This window comes from Arachis ipaensis, chromosome B5 (genome assembly GCF_059453495.1).
Source record: "Arachis ipaensis isolate K30076 ecotype BB chromosome B5, ASM5945349v1, whole genome shotgun sequence".
NCBI lineage: Eukaryota > Viridiplantae > Streptophyta > Magnoliopsida > Fabales > Fabaceae > Arachis > Arachis ipaensis.
Genome location: NC_142440.1, coordinates 118,035,678 through 118,047,699, shown reverse-complemented (window position 1 = coordinate 118,047,699; position 12,022 = coordinate 118,035,678). Strand labels below are relative to the sequence as shown.

At 37.9% G+C, this 12,022-nt stretch overlaps 1 non-coding gene across 1 annotated transcript; it reads right to left on the bottom strand.

The window, feature by feature from the left end:
• Positions 1-7,992: 7,992 nt before the first annotated feature.
• LOC148565522 (small nucleolar RNA R71) lies at positions 7,993-8,098 on the bottom strand. Its single transcript, XR_015884640.1, has one exon. It is a non-coding gene; the product is annotated as a small nucleolar RNA R71 (small nucleolar RNA).
• Positions 8,099-12,022: the final 3,924 nt, after the last annotated feature.

The following is a 12,022-nucleotide window of genomic DNA, read 5'->3' as shown; positions in this document are numbered from 1 at the left end:
TTTTGGTTCCTACGAGTATCTTTTTTATGAACATAGTAAAGAAACAACTGAAACAAGCAAAGTAGTTTAGTAGCCATGGCTTAAAAGGCAAGTTTTAGAGTCTCTTACCCGGCCCGGCAAATTCTGCAAGCTAATTACACGGTTCCATAAGCACCTTAGTCATCAAAAGTAAAAGTAAAATGTAAATCATTAAAGCCTAGAGACATTACATTGTTTCATGTGTCAACCGAAAGAAATAGAAAGAATACAGAGGAAAGTAGTAGTATTTTCCCTTAATGTTTAGTGGTGATTTTATTTTTTGGTACAAGAGGTGATTTTGGTTTGCCTATAATGTTTGTTCTATTTTTGCCTATAATATTCTAAAAAAATTTGGTTTAACTAAGTTTTTTTTAATATATAAAAGAGAAATGTTAGGGTCTAATATTTTTTTTAACATTAGACAATACTTTAGAATTTAAGATTTAAGATTTAGTATTTATTAAAGGTTTAGAATTTAAAATTTAAATTTTAATCTTAGTATTTAGAGTTGGCCAAAAATTGACAAAAAAATTTTTTTATTGGTCTATCAATATAAAACACTAACTTAGTTTTAGGGTTTTCAAATTTAAAAATGATCTATTTTAATATTAACCATTAATTAATTTCGTTAAGTGCTATTGTGACAAGTTAAATATTAATATAGCATATCATGTCATACCAACATTTGAATTGTCTTTGTGTTGCAAAACTTAAATTCTATTTGTTCATCATTTTCTTCAAAGTTCTTTATATTCTTTTATTTGCAATCTCTTTATATTTCACAACATAATAAATTAGTTGTTTGTAATCTAAGCAATCTTTGTATATTTAAGACCAAAATGCTTCTTTTTAAATGGTGGTGACGTTTTGACAAAGAAAAGTGTCCATTATAAAAAGAAATAGTTTGTTCATGTAATAAAGTGAAGCCAGATATGTCAATAAGTGATCAAAATATGGTTAAGACTGGAGGCATGTGGTTGAAAGAAATTAGCATACTGCATATACAAAGTTGTTGTGGAAGAATTTAGTTCCACCAAGGGTGGAGGTTTTGATATGGTTTGTGATCATGGCGCGCTTGAACACGAAAGAGAGATTCTACAAGTCGGCATCATTCCAAAAATAGAGCTAGCATGTGTATTCTGTTACACTAAACCAGAGTCGGTACATCATCTATTCTTCTCTTGTTGCATTGCTTGGAAATTATGGAGATGTTCTTAAAATCTGGGAGGTGGTGTGGGTGAGGCCTGGGAAATTAAGAACATGTTTTGAATCTTGGATGTCTAGAAGGGTATCAAAGAAAAGGAGAAAAGGTTGGAGAATTATGTTTTTCGTCATTTGGTGCATTGGGAGGCAAAGAAATAATATTATCTTCATAAGAAAGAAGCTTGATTGGAGGATGTTGCAAAATCAAATTATATATTGGTGGGAGACGTGGTGGATTCAACGCATTGTGATGAAAGGGGGAGGTAACATTCATGAGATACAACGGGAGAACTTTAAATAGAATCGCATGTATTAGTTTTTTTTTTTTTTTTTTTTTTTTTTTTTTTAATGCTTGATTTTGTTGATATCTATTTATTTGTATTGTTAATTATGCTTGCATCCTTAGTAGTGTTGATGTGTGTTAAGTTGTTGTAATGTTGAACTACACTCGTGGTGCGCGAAATTTAAATTCGCACAATTTCACCGGTAAGTGCACCAGGTCGTTCAAGTAATACCCCAGGTGAGTGAGGGTCGATCCCACAAGAATTGTCGGATTGAGCAAGTAATAGCTATTTTGTTGGACTTTATCATGCAAATAGTAAAAGAAGGTTGTTGGTGTAAACGCATAAAGCAATGAGATAAGAAAAGCAAGTAAAGATTGGTGTAAAATCAATATAAAGGAAGTAGTTAAGGTCTCGGAGATGTTTATCTTTCCGGATTAATACCTCTTATTAACTACTTTAACAATGAATGATTCATTCTATGACAAACTGTAAGTGATTAATCCTAATCCCTTAGTGATTAATCTCCCCTGATCCTACTAAAACGCTACAGACAAGGTTAGTTGTTTCGAACCAGAGAATGAAGTTCAGTATTCTAGTTTATACCATAAAGGCCCTAATCACCCCACATCCCGGCTGAACAGATGTTCCCATGTCCCCAACGAGTTGTGGATTAGCCGTCTAGGAGGTGTGTTCTCAAGCTGTAGTTCGAATGACCTTGGCCAAGTATCACAAGAACTCATGTAGAAAAAGGGTTATACTTTCGTTCCACCAAGTTTCATTAGTATTAAGAATGAGTCATACCTTAGAATGGAATCAAACATATATTAAAATAGAAAAGTAATAATATTAATCCATAGAAATAAACAGAGCTCCTAACCATAACTAGGAGGTTTAGTTGCTCATGACTTACAAAGAAAACAGAGTTAAAAGTAAAGAAGAAGATCTAATTCTGAATGTTTATAAACCTAAGCGATCTCCTCTTTAAATAGTAAATACTAACCCTAAAAAAATATTAATTTAAATTTAAAAGTTATAAGGATAAGATAAGATAAGCTAAGGAGTGCTAAAATCCACTTTGGGGCCCACTTTGGTACTTGCTTCGACTGATTCCTGGCGTTCAGCGCCAATCTGGGCATTGAACGCCCATAAGGGAGGTGTGCTCGCTGGTCCTTGCTCCCTGGCTAACGTTGAACGCCAATTTTGGGCGTTCAATGCTGGGAGTTGCTCCTTCTTGGGCGCTAAACGTTAAGCTTGGACGTTTAGTGCCCGATTTGGCAGTGATTCTGGAAGAAAAGTATAGACTATTACTGAAAAGCTCTAAAAGTATATATTGCTGAAAAGCTCTAAAAGTTAGCTTTCTAAAGATGTTAAGAATGTATCAATTGGACCTTTTTATCTCAAGTTATGCTCGTCTGAATGCAAGGAGGTCAGGATTGATAGCATCTGCTATCCTTTCTTCATCTTTGAACAAGATTTTGCCAAACTTGCCCGAAATTCACCTAAAATCATAAAAATAATACAAAAACTCAAAGTAGCATCCAAAGATGAATTTTTCCACTAAACTTAAACTGTTGCTTGTCCTCAAGTAACCAAAAACATGATAGGACCAAATAGAAGAGAAAAATATATCAGGTTTAGGGTTGTCAATGAAGCTCAGGTCCAATTACTGAATGGGACTATTAACACTCTATTTCTGAATAGCCTTAGCATCTCACTTTTCTTTGAAGCTCAGAAATATTGGCATCCTTTAGAACTAGAATCCAGATGATATTATTGACTCTCTTTTTTAAGTTTTTCTTGATTCTTGAACACAGCTTTTGTTTTCTTTTGGTGCTTTGCACCTTTGAGCCTAGCCGTGACTCTAAGGGTTTTGTTTTCAGGTAATACCACTTGATACATAAACATCACAAGTACTTAACTGGGAAAACCCTTTGGATTTGAATTTAGCCTTGCTTAAATTCCCAGATAGTGGTGCTCAGAGCCTTAAGCGTACTCTTTATAACATTGGGTTACGACTTTAAATGTTTAGTCTCAAGGTTTACTTGACACTTTCACACCACAAGCATATAGTTACAGTAGCAACTCTTTTGAGCTTTTTAGGCCAATTTTGACCCTCCTAACCATTGATATTCAAAGCCTTGGATCCTTTTCTTTTGATTTTTCTTTTGATTTTATTTTTTCTTTTTGTTGTTTCTTTTGCTTAAAGAATCAATCTTTTTGATATTTCAGAGAATCAATAATACTTCTCTAAATTCACTGTTCCTTAAGAGCCGATGTGCTCAACTTCAATATCAATTATGCACAGTTAATTAAGGCCACCACATCAAAGTAATAGAATAACTCATAATTTAACTCAAGACCTTTGTGCATCTTACTACTTTTTTTCAATAAATTTTTTTCTTTTTAAGCTTGATGAGGGATACATAAAGCACCTTTAAATAAAACAAAAAAAACTAATACTAAAGAAGAAAATCAAATAAAACGAAATCTTAAGTGTGCATGCACTAGAATAGATAACAGATAACAAAATAGAATACAAAGAAAACAGACATAAATATAGGGAGAATGAAACTAGACCACCTCTGTGATGGTGGCCACTGCTCCCTCTGGAAAATCCTCTGGAGCGTTTAAGCTCCTCAATGTCATGCCCATGCCTCCTATGCTCCTCCCTCATACTCCTTTGGTCTTCCATTATCTGATGGAGGATAGCAGACTGGTCCTGATGCTCCAGCCTCAGCTGATCAACTGATGAGGTCATCTCCCCTAGAGATATGGTCAACTGATCCAAGTAGTCATAGAGAGCGAAGTACATCCCTTGAGGCATCCCGGGATCTCCTGTGGAGGTGGTGGAATGGGTTCTTGCTGTGGTCCTTGTGTAGGCTCCCTGGCGTGCTCCATACCCTTTCTTGTGATGGATCTCTCCTTGTCAATTAGGGTATCTCCTCCTATGCGAACTCCAGCTGCTCCACATAGGCGATAAATGAGATGAGGGAATACCAACCGTGCTTGGGTGGAGGGCTTGTCAGCTACTTTATAAATTTCTTGAGGGATTACCTCATGGACCTCCACCTCACTGCCGAGCATGATGCAGTAGATCATTACTGCTCTCTCAGTTGTAACCTCAGAGCGGTTACTCGTAGGGACGATCGAACGTTGGATAAACTCCAAGCATCCTCTAACCACTGGCTTAAGGTCAAGCCTACCCAGTTGGTAAGGCTTGCCTTGAGCGTCTCTTTTCCATTGAGCTCTAGACATGCAGATATCAACAAGAACTTCATCAAGCCTTTGGTCAGAGTTGACCCTTCAAGTGTATGACTGAGGGTCATTCCATGGCTCTGGAAACTGTAGCGCTACCCTCACACTCTCAGGGATGAAATCTATGATTTGCCCTCTGACCATGGTGCGCTAGTTTTTTGGCTCCGGGTTCACACTTGTTTCATACCTCTTGGTGACCCAGGCATTGGCATAGAATTCTTGCACCATTAAAACTCCAATCTCGGAAATGGGATTGGTCAGAATTTTCCAATCTCATCTTAGAACTTGGTGTAGGATCTTCAGATACTCATCGACCTTTAGTTTGAAGGGGACCTCGGGAATCACCTTATTCTTCCTCACCACTCATAGAAGTGGTCTTGATGGGCTTTGCCATTTTTGGTGCCATGGATATAAGATATAGAAAGCAAAAAGTGGAGCTTTCAAACGCCAAACTTAAGAACTTTGCTCGTCCTTGAGCAAAAGAGAAATACAAAAAAAGAAAAATAAAGGAAATAGAAGAAATATAGAGAAGGGGGAGGGATATGGCTTCGGCCTTTTGGGATGGGAAAGGAAGATGGAAGAATAGGAAGTGTATGATGAAGAATATGGAAGAGGGGAAGAGTATGTTAAAGTGTGTTGGGGGTGGAATAAGTGAGGGGTATTTATAGGAGTGGGGAAGGTTGGGGTTCAGTTATTATGGGGGAAAAATGGGGGGGGGGGAGGGGGTGATGCGTGAGCATCTTCTCTGTCTTTTTCTTGTGAATTTGCACTTGAATAGCTAAGTTTAACCAAAATTTAATCTATTTTAGCCACTATGAATGCTACTTTGAGTTGTGTGCAATTCTGTTTATTTCAGGTAGCATTTTGGACGAATTTTGCAGAGTTTAAGTCAAGGCTAGAGAATGGAGAGAGTGAAGAATGTAAGCTGCCTCCTCCATGCTGAACTTGAAATTATTCAAGTTCAGTGCTAGCATCAACACCTGCCAGGAAATACAAGCGTGACCTCCACGCTGAACTTGACAATGGTCAAGTTCAGCGCCAGCTTGAAGGATGCAAAGGAAATCTGATTCGGCCTCCTCCACGCTGAACTTGTCTCTTTCCAAGTTCATTACCAACCCAACGCTCCAAGGGAAGAATCCCGCATCACCCCACGCTGAACTTGGGTTAATCCAAGTTCAACGTGGACTCAAGGGAAACCAATAAAGAAGCCTCTGCCTCCTCCACGCTGAACTTAGCTCCTTCCAAGTTCAGTGCCAGTTCAAAGCTTCAAAGGGGTTAGATACGTACACTACTCCACGTTGAACTTTAGAATTTCCAAGTTCAGCGTGGACCTTAATGAATCAAGTGGTCCCCAATTCGTCCAGAGGCTGCACGAGAAGCATTTAATCAATTTTGATTAAAATTTATTCCTTTTATAAATAGAAAAAGATATTATTTAATTCTTAGAAAATATATTTTACATTAATTTGGATTAGATATAAAAGGGAAAAGAATCATCCCTTCGGGCTCTTCTCTTCTCTTCGACCTCATTCCGCAATTTATAGTTTTTCAAAATCCTAGTTTTCTCTCTGAATCATGAGCAACTAAACCTCCACTGTTAAGGTTAAGAGCTCTGTCTATTGTATGGATTGATACTATTATTTTTCTATTTTAATTCATGTACTGATTTATAATTCAGGAATTGCTTTCGTTCTTTATTTTATGAATCTGGGTGGAACAGAAGTATGACCCTTTTTCTAATTGAGTTCTTGTATAACTTGGAAAAGCTCTTTACTTGAACAACAGCTTGAAAACATATTCTCCTAAATCACTAATTATCTGGACTTAACGGGATACGTGACATATAATCCTCTTATATTTGGGTAATTAGGGTTTTTGTGGCATATAAACTAGAATTGAACTTCACCCTCTAATTGGAATTAAGTGACCAAGGAATTGGCAATTGATGAAGGTTAGAGGAGACTAAAAAGGTCTAAGGAATTAGGGTTTAGTCACTTATAGTTTGCCATGAAATAAATCTTGCATGATTAAAATAGTTAGTAAGAAAAGTCAATCTGGAAAATAGATAACTCTGAAGCCTTAACTGTTTCTCTGTATATTATTCACAACTTGTTTACTGATTGCTTTCTCATATTTTGAATTTACTGTTAATGCTTTTGAACCTTCAACACCATTTTCTATTTGTCTGACTAAGCCAATCACTTAACCATTGTTGCTTGATCCATCAATCCTCGTGGGATCGACCCTCACTCACCTGAGGTATTGCTTGGTACGACCCGGTGCACTTGCCGGTTAGTTTGTGGTTATAAATTCCGCACCAAGTTTTTGGGCCCGTTGCCGGGGATTGACTGTGATTAACAACTATTAGTTGTTTGATTGCTTAGATTAGGCATTTTAGTTTTAATTTTATTTATTTTTTCTCTTTAATTTTCGAATTTTATTGCCATTATTTTTCCTTAATTTCTGAAATTAAGTTTGGTGTTACCTAGTTAATTTTATTTTAATTCTTCTGTTTAAATTCCTTGAAAATTTTGAATTTTTTTTTGCTTGCTTTTGATCATTATTTTCGAATTTTTTAGCATTAAGTAGTAAGTATTTTATTTTATTTCTTCACATAGGTTACCTCACTGGGATTTGTCTACACTCTGACGTAGAGAGTCCCATCTTTTCTTGTCTTCTGTCTGTTTATGAGTAGAAACAGGGACAAAGAACCTCTGTTAGACTTTGATCCTGAACCTGAAAGGACTTTGAGGTGGCGTTTGCAATAAGCAAGACTTTACAAGGCTGCAGAGTCCAATATGGATCATAATAATGCTGCTAATTAATGCTAATATTGCAAATCTGAATGGGAATGAGCAACCTAGAAGAGTGCTTGGCTCTTACACTGCTCCTAATGCAGATATTTATGGAAAAAGTATTGTGGTGCCTCCTATAGCTGCAAACAACTTTGAACTGAAGCCACAACTAGTTACTCTTGTGCAACAGAATTGCCAATATCATAGGCTCCCTCAGGAAGACCTAAACCAATTTATCTCTGATTTTCTGCAGATTTGTGATACAGTGAATACCAATGGAGTGAATCCTGAGGTATACAAACTCATGCTCTTCCCATTTGCTGTAAAGGATAGAGCAAAGCTGTGGTTAGATTCTCAACCCAAGGAGAGTCTGGATACTTGGGACAAGGTTATCACTGGATTTATGACTAAATTTTTCCCACCTCAAAAGCTGACTAAGCTAAGGGTGGAGTTTCAAACCTTCAGACAGAAGGATGGTGAGACCCTTTATGAAGCTTGGGAGAGATTCAAGCTACCAACTAGGCAATACCCTCCAGACATGTTCTCTAGATGGACTCAGTTGGATATCTTCTATGAAGGTTTATGTGAAATGTCCAAGATGCACTTAGATAATTCTGCAGGTGGTACTTTGCACATGAAGAAGATACTAGAGGAGACTATTGAGCTTATTGAGTTGGTTGCTAACAACCAATACTTATATTCCTTCAACAGGAATCCTGTGACCTCTGAGACCCCTCAGAAGAGAGGCATTTTGGAAGTGGAAGCTGTTGATGCTCTTCTTGCTCAGAACAAGCTTTTGTCTCAGCAAATAAATCTAATTACTCAACGGTTGAGTGGAATGCAAGTTTCAGCTATCAACACCCATAATACACCTCAAGAGGTCCCTTATGACATGACAGGTAATTTTATGCAAAATGAGAATTATGATTATGCTCCATCTTCTTCTGAACAGGTCAACTACATGGGAGTGATCCTAGAAACCCCAATAATGATCCATATGCTAAGACTTATAATCAGGGCTGGAGAAATCACCCAAATTTAGGGTGGAGAGAGCAACCTCAGAGGCCACAGAATTTTAATAATAATTCTCAGGGCAGTTTCCATCAGAACAATTTCAATAACCACCAGTTTCAGTTATCTCAGTAAGCAACTCCTCAGTCTGAGAAGAACACTAATTTGGAAGCACTAATGGCAAGCTTTATACATGAAACCAGAACATTAATCAAGAACTTGGAGATTCAGATGGGTTAATTAGCCACAATAGTTAATGAAATTAATCAGAGGACCACTAATAGCCTTCCTGGTAACATAATTCCAAATCTAGGGTGTTCTGTTTTCTCTCCTACGCCTTCCTATTTCTAGTCTAAGTGCTACACATGATCACAAACGTTATGCAAACTAGGAAAATATGACAATGAATGGAAAATAAAAAGTAAGAACTCAGACTCAAATGGACTTAAAATAACTTAAAAGAAGATAAAAGTACTGTATGGTTAGGTTGCCTCCCAACAAGCACTTCTTTATCGTCATTAGCTTGACGGACAGCTCCTTTATGGAGTTTGATAGGGGCTCAGATCTTCACCCCTCATGGTGAACTTCCTTCATGTGCTCTCATGAATTAGTTCAACATGCTCTAGAGACAGGATCCTGTTCATAGTATGTGGTATGACTGAATGGTGCACGGAACTAGCTCTGCAGAATTCACACAGATAGATCAATAAATATACCGGGTCGTCCACGTAATACCTCAGGTGAGTGAGGGTCGATCCCACGGAGATTGTTGGTTTGAGCAAGCAGTGGTTACCTTGCAGATCTTATTTAGGCAGATAGAAATTATAGTTTGTCATAGAAAATGCATAAAACAAAATAGATAAATAAAATATTACTAGATAGATGAGAAATCAATGGTATGAGAACGGTTGAGGCTTCGGAGATGCTTTGTCTTTCCGGATTAACTTTTCTTACTGTATACTTCAATAACTTTCTGATTCCTTCAATGGTAGCCGTAAGTGATTAACTCATGTCCTCTTATCAAGTTAACCTCCTCTACTACAGCAATCCACCACGTTGAAATGACTCATGTCCTCTCATCAAGCCATCTCTAGGTTTCTCACTGTAGCAGAAGATGAAGCTCTAAGTAATCCACTCCCCTTTATGATCCTACTCAAGGTGCCACAGACAAGGCAGATCTTCTGGATCAGAAAGTGCTGCTTCTCTGACTCTAGCCTTAATGCCACAGAGACCTCACATACCTATAGTCAACGGGATTTCATGTCACGTATCCAAAGTTGCTCAGTTGCTTTATTGGAATCCGCAATGCAATCTCTAACTTTGGTTCAACGCTATCTGGGTCAGGACTCACACGGAATTCATGTAGAACAAGGATGATTGTCACCCTCAATTCATCAGATGAAGAACGAGAATGCATAAGAGAATCGAATCTGACATTGATCAGCGGATATTTTATACGCTTTTTGGTATCGTTTTCATACAGTTTTTAATATATTTTGTTTAGTTTTTATTAAGTTTTTATAGGTTTTAGTGTTAAATTCACTTTTTTAGATTCTACTATGAGTTTTTGTGTTTTTGTGCAATTTCAGATAATTTTTGGCTGAAATTGAGGAGCTGGAGCAAAAGCCTGATTCAGAGACAGAGAAAGCACTACAGATGCTGTCAAGATCTGACCTCCTTGCACTCGGAAGAGTTTTTCTGGAGCTACAGAAGTCCAAATGGAGCGTTTGCAATGGCTATGGAAAGCTGACTTCCAGAACATTTCAGTAATCTATAATATTCCATACTTTGCTTCAGATTAAAAGGCCCAAAACTTATGTCTAACACCAGCCTCCTGGCCCCTTTCAGGCGTCCAGCGCCCAAAAAGCAGAGACCAACATCCAAATGCCCAAAGAGGACCCCCTAGCCAGTGTTTAATGCCTTAGAGGCCTCATAGCACATGGATCTCATCAAAGCTCATCCCAAACACTTACCAAGTGGGCCCCAGAAGTGGATTTTAGCACTAAAAAGACTGTTTTACCCTTACTAGTCATTTGTTTAGTATTTAAAGGATTAGATTCATGTTATTCGGAAACTTTTACCATCATTCACAATATTTTCGTTTAACACCATTGTATTTTCTTTCATTATGAGTTTCTAAACCACCTAGGTTGAGGGGAGGAGCCCTGTTGAGTCCTATGAATTAATAAAAGTATTACTGTTTCTCTTCGATCCGTGTTTGATTTATCTCTAAGATGTATACTCGTTCTTCAACATGGTGAATAGGATGATCAGTGACAATCAGCTCTGTTCATCATACTAGGACTGCATGCCTGATAAACACCCGTGTCTACTTGGGTTTGTGTGAATACGTGGCTGGAAAGCACGAACCGCCAGCTTGATTATACATCTCTTAGACGGCTAATCCACGACTTCGTTGGGAACTTCTCGAGACACCAGTTCAGCCAATTTCTGAGGATATTAGGGTCTCTGTGGTAGAGGCTAGAATCCAAAGGAGCAGCATTCTCTGATCCGGAAGATTCAAACTTGTATGTGGCATTTTGAGTAGGATCGCCAAGAGAATGAACTGCTAGAGCTTCACCCTCCGTCAGATTGCATGACCACGGGCAATGGTGTTTGATCTGGAGCAGAGGAGTTCAATGGCCACGAGCAATGGCGTTGATCACACATAGCCTGCCATAGAAGAGATCATTCACAAGGAAAGAAGACAGTAATACCAGAGTTAATTCAGAAAGACAAAGCAACTCCAATATTTAACTATATTCCTATTACTGATTCCATTTAATATAAAATGTAATTTATACATTATTCCTTTTACAACTTCAAATCAATGACTTCTTGATTTTGCCTGACTAAGACCTGCAAGGTAACCATAGCTTGCTTCAAACCACAATCCTCGTGGGATCGACCCTGACTCACTCAGGTATTACTTGAACGACCCAGTGCACTTGCTGGTACAGTTGTACAAAAGTGTGGGGATTCATACAGTAGACATATTGAACTAGAACGGTAATATTATTAATCCATGAAACTCAGAAGAGCTTCTAACCTTAACCTTAGGAGGTTAGTGTCTTATGTTGATAGAAAAATACAATGAAAAACGTAAAATGGGCCAGAGTCCTTAACAAGGGTGAACTCTTGTATATATATATATATATACTAATCCGCTAACTAAGAATTACAGAAATAAGATAAACTAAGTTGATAGTGCAAAAATCCACTTCTGGGGCCCACTTGGTGAGTGTTTGGACTGAGCTTGAGTGTCTCTCATGAGCGAGTACCCCTTAGAGGCGTTGAACGCCACCCATGGGCTCCCTTTTGGGCGTTGGACGCCAGCTACTTCCCTGTGGGCGCTGGACGCCAGGAATGAGGCTGTTGGCTGTTGTTGAATGCCAGTTTTGGGACTTCATTTCCAAAGCAAAGTATAGACTATTATATATTTCTGAAAAGCCCTGG